This window comes from Primulina huaijiensis, chromosome 15 (genome assembly GCF_012295235.1).
Source record: "Primulina huaijiensis isolate GDHJ02 chromosome 15, ASM1229523v2, whole genome shotgun sequence".
Taxonomy (NCBI): domain Eukaryota; kingdom Viridiplantae; phylum Streptophyta; class Magnoliopsida; order Lamiales; family Gesneriaceae; genus Primulina; species Primulina huaijiensis.
This window is the reverse complement of record NC_133320.1, coordinates 17,102,843-17,108,604: the sequence shown is the minus strand read 5'-3', so window position 1 is coordinate 17,108,604 and position 5,762 is coordinate 17,102,843.

Sequence of the window (5,762 nt, the reverse complement as noted above, 5' to 3'; positions counted from 1 at the left end):
GGGGGGTTGAATAAACTCAACGGCAAACTTAATCGATTTTTCAGAATGATGTGCTAGAGTCCTGTTAGAGATACTAGCAGATTCTTGTTCAAGTTTAAAGACCAGCAGATCACAAGATAATGTGCGGAAACGATCTGTTGGTTAGTGGGTGAAAAATAGTGAAACAGAAAAGCAGTAGATGGCACAAGGTTTGTTTCTGGAAGTTCGAAGATGAATCTTCTACGTCTCCCCTTCTTCTGTTTCCAGAAGGTATCACTAAAAGACTTTGGTGAATACAGTACAACAATTGTACACACCCACTTCAACAGGACTTACCCTTCGCCTACTGAAACTCTTAGTTTTACAACTCAACTACTTGAAAGATCTTAAGTTCTGGAAAGAACTCTTTTCCAGTTACAAATTCTTCTATTAATGAAGTGAATAGCTTAAGAAGAGATAAAGAAAATAGCTAGCACAAAATGATCTCAAATGATCAAGTGTATGCAATGAAGCGTGTGCTGCTTTTTCAGTGTTGAGCTTTTGAGATAACTGAGAGTTCTAGCGATGCTCGAATGATATTCTTTGATTGAGATTCGTTCACTACTTGTTTCTTGAAAAGTGCTCCGTCTTCATATATAGGCTTAAACCAACGTTAAAATCTGAACGGCTCTTTTGACTTTTAGTGATTCAGCTTTATTGCTGAAAATGGACCCTGCAGAATACATTAAAGCAATCAGTCTCAGTTCATACCAAAAATGGTAAGCCGTCTTAAATGTTCCCGTACAACATTTAATGGCATTAAATGAAGCAATAAATGCTAGTATCATGTTAATAGATTAACGTTAATATTTAAAGACTTGAGATACGCAACAATCTGCTAGTGTCTATTTCGGGTTTCTTGTTTTAGCTAAGAAGTCATTTGTTAATTAGATTAAGCAGTACTTGATAAGTGCTGCTACTGGTTTTAGCGCGGTACAAGTGCTTCTGGTTTTTTGCTTATTTACATCTACTGGTTTTGTACTAGCATCTCCACAACAAAATTAAGTCTAACAATTTCCCCCTTTGTGGTGATGCCGAAACCTAGATGTCCCTTAGAACGTTAGTAGAATTGAGAAAACAGATTACGAAGAAATTAGTATCCAGAAAATCAAGACAAAACAATAAAATTAGTTTGTTCCAATATCTCTAACAATAGCTTCATCTGGATTTTGATCCCTTCCAGAAGAATGAGGTCTGCTGCTACTCGCTCCAGTTCTATCTTCAGCAGTTCTATCTTCTTTCCCCTTTTTGGCATCATCGGCAATGACCCTGGCAATTAAGTCATCCATTCTCCCAGATAAGTTGTGGATGCCATTAATCAACATCTCCAGATATGGAGCCTGATTAGAAACTAGATCATTAAGAATGGTGAGAGATTGAGATTGAGAATCAATCTTGGCATCCATTAAGTCCATGGTGGTGGAGATTGAGCGAAAAAGGCCATCATGCTCGATGAGTCTGGTAAGTATGTCAGATTGAGCAATCGTGAGCTGACTGGAACTTCTGGATATAGCTTGTCGAAAAACAATGGTTTCAGCATACATTTTATGCATAGATTCCGCCTATTTCCTTGGACATACGGTCTCGGAAGAACTGAGCACCACTGATTTCTACGGCATTTTCACGAGATAACCGCTTGACTATATCAGAAAGATTCTGTAGCTCCTTTTGTAGAGTATCAATCTGAAATTCTAAATCAAATGGTGCCGATACTGGTGAAGCAGTTCGTGCAAGCAAGCGTTGTTTAATATCTTCCATTCTGGCCATGCGCTCAGGAGAAAGCTGAGAAGGGATAGTAAGAGCAGTAGAAGGTGCAGCTTCTGCTTGAGTGATAAAAGCTGGTTCTGGTCCAGCAGAAGGACCTTTTGAAGCAGTAGATTGATCTGTTGGCCTAACTTCTGGTTGTTGCAAAGCAGCAGCAGGTTCAGTGGTAGCTTGCGGCTCAACAGCAGAAGGTGAAATAGGCAACAGATTTGTTATTTCAGCTTGATGAGCTTCTGAGAAATGCTCAAGCTCTGGAAGAGATGACGAAGCAGTAACACCAGCAGTAGCAATAGCAGTAGCTTCTGGAATGGATTGGACTGGGGGAGGATCAGCAGAAGTAGTAATAACTGGCAGTGTATCATCCTGTGCTGCTTGAGTTTGCACAATCGATTCAATCACTTCATCAACCGATGCCAGATTATGAACAGAGATAAGTGATGAAGATTGGGTAGGAGCTTCTTCGGGTGCAGGAGTACTAGAGACCTTGACTTTAGAAAAAGCTTTGGCTGGTTTCTCAACTGACTGCGTCTTCACTATGGCGGGGACAGTGTTGACACAAAATTTTGGAGGCTGAGAAAAAGGCTTCTCCTTGGTGACAATTTGCTCAGACAGAATTGTCAGCAGCTCCGACAACATTTGAATGACATTCTGATCAAGAAAAGCAGTAGGACCAGTAGAGTCAAAATTTGACTTCAACGTTTTCAGAATAGTGTCCATCTTCTGCTGTTTGAATTTATCTAGAATGTAGTTACGGCGATTGATGGCTTCTATAACATTTTGTGTCTTGGCAGCAGCAAAAACCTTTTTCTCATTTTTCACATATTGAGCAAAAGCACCGAGAGTCCTCAAAAAAGTGATTGGATGGTAGACTCTTACCTTGAGCCAATCATCAAAGAATTTCATGTCTTCTCTGGTTGAATTATTAATTTCTTCTAGATGAACATCGATTGCTGTTTGAATGGTTGATTTGGCTACCGGTGACTGAGACAACTCGGTAATCTTTTCTTTCCCTTTTTCAGAAGTAGCAGGGACTACTGGTTTAAAAGCAGAAGAACCAGTAGCAGATTCTCTAATGACCACTCCAGAAGTTGGTCTGAAAGACTTAGCAGATGAAGGTGCTGATTCAATGGCTTTAGCTTTGGTGGATGGAACAGCTGGTGGAAAAGCCTGTCGAAGAGGAACATCCTCTAATTCAGCAAGAGCTGTTGTTTTCTTGATGCGGATGGTGGTGCGACACTTCTTCTTGGATGGGGTGGGAGGCAGTGAAGCTTGTTGAGTGGGTGCAGCTGATTCTTCAGATTCCGTTTTGTCAGAATCAGACAAAACTACACCTCTTTTTCTTTTGATTTTCTTCTGCCCCTCAGCCTGAGATTCCCCAATCTCCTTCTTTATAGCCACAAACTCACCAACTGTTGGATTTGGCCTTAAGGCAAGCACATTATCAGCATCAGTCATGGTGACTGAAGAGTTATCCTCGTCTGTCGTTCTGGAAAAACCAGCATCTTGCAACATTTTACTGATTTGCACAGCAAATCCAGTACCTTTCCTTACAACCATTTCTTTCATAATTCGAAACAGAAAGCGACCCCAATCCACTTTCTTTTCTGAAGTGATGGCCACCATCACTTGAACCTTCTCTTTGGTCAGTTTGTCGAATGTTCCAGCCTTGACCAACAAGGCTTTTGCCACGATATCAGCGAGTACCTGGTACTCGATCTTCAATAGCTTCTTGAAGCAGGAAGGTGAAAGTTCTTCTCCAGTGGCAGAAAAGTTTGTCAAAGCAATAGACATCTCTTCCTTTGTGATATTCGAAAGCTCGGAGAGTCCAGAAATAGGTAGAAAGAAAGTTGAGCCGAGAAGTGCAACATCAATGGAGATTGATGCATCTCCCTGTGTATAGTTAATCTTTCCTTCGACAACTTCTGCTTTGGCATAGAATCTAGAAGAGCAGACTTGTAGATAATAGCAGGCGATTCCAAGAATTTGCGAAGTCCAGATTTTTCCAAAGATTTGAACATCTTAACGAGATTCTCATCCTTAATGGTGAGAACAAATGCGAAGTTCACCTGATAACCATTCAAAGTATAAGCTGCGGCCATTTCTGAGTTGAAAGAAATTAGAGATAGATTAGCAGTAGATGCGAGAAAGCAGTAGATGCAAAATAATGATCTGAATTCGTAAAGTGCAATAAAAATGAACTGTTAAATGAAATGTACAGCTGTCAGTAAACATAGGGACACGTGTCGATATGTTTATGGATGGTAGAGAGAGAAAACAAGAGTGTCAGTTACTCTACTCATTTCAAAAATTTTAAAAAAATGGCGGGCTGTCCGAGGTGGTTGCTAAAAAATCAGAAGCTGATTTGTCGTTTTATGATAATATCTACTGGAAGAAGGTAAAGTGCTGAAACAAATGCAGCACTTCGACAACTTCTGGTAGATACACTGTTTTATTGAAAAGACAAATCAGTTTCTAATTTAAATGCCATAAAAATGTTCTCCCTCAATTAATGCAGTAATTAAACACCAAACGACTCTTGGCAAACTTTCAATATGAACCATTGAAAATGAACTGTCGCAAGGATCTTTATCTCCTTTGAATACCACTATAACTCCCTGCACAAGTTAACCCAGGTTAAGCGTACATAAGATCAAATGAAAACTAATGTGAATGAAGAAGCAGAATCTGATCCAGAAGTTGAAGCAAGAATGTTCAGAAGACAACTTGCTGCGTTTTCTAAGAAGACGTATGAAGATATCGTTCTTTATATAATGATCATTGGATCAAACTCCTGGAGTTGTAATGTGAACAATCAAAGAGATTGTTTTCTTTTATTAGAATTGGGATGCAGCATCATTTCCTTCCATAAGCATTCTAATGCAATAAGAGAGTGCTGGTGGATAGATGATACTGAAAAGCTTAGTAGGATAATCTGTGTAATCATTCTGCTGATATCTTCAATTGTACCCCTTTAATGTAATGCATCTGATTATATGAATAAAAGATTTTGTTTTTCCATACCTCTTGTGCTATTCTCATTTCTGAATATTTCTACTGGATTAGAATAAAGAAACAGAAGACACGTGAAAACAGAAGATAATAAATAGTAGTTATGATAAATCAATTAATCCAAAAACATTACGAAAATACGAAAATTTATTCTCAGGAAGTGGTTTGGTAAAAATATCTGCGGCTTGCTGATCAGTAGGAATGTATTCCAGACGAATAATCTTCTTTTGCACATGATCTCTAATGAAATGATGTCTGATATCAATGTGCTTCGTTCTGGAATGGAGTACTGGATTATGCGATATAGCAATTGCACTGGTATTGTCCCAAAATATGGGTGATTCAGAAGCTTGAACTCCATAGTCTTTAAGTTGTTGTTGTATCCAAAGCATTTGAGAACAACAGCTTCCAGCAGCAAGATACTCTGTTTCTGCAGTAGACGTGGCTATGGAAGTCTGCTTTTTGCTAAACCAGGAGATCAACCTGTCACCAAGAAATTGACAGAAACCACTTGTGCTTTTCCTATCCAGTTTACATCCTGCATAATAAGCATCTGAGTATCCAATAAGATTAAACGATGAGTCGTTGGGATACCAGAGGCCTACATTTTGAGTACCCGTCAAATATTTTAAAATTCTTTTACCAGCAATGAAATGTGATTGTTTAGGATTTGATTGAAATCTAGCACATATGCAAACAACAAACATAATATCGGGTCTACTGGCAGTAAGATATAACGATGAGCCAATAAAACCACAATACTGAGTTACCTCTACTGGAGTTCCCCCTTCATCTTTATCAAGTTTGGTAGACGAGCTCATAGGAGTGGAAGCAGCAGAGCATGCTTCCATCCCAAACTTTTTCAGTAGTTCCTTTGTATACCTAGGACTTCAAATCAAGCAACTTGATGAACATGTGTGTGTGAGGTGTGCACCTTCAGTCCAGTCAGGTCAACCATCAAGACCTCCCAT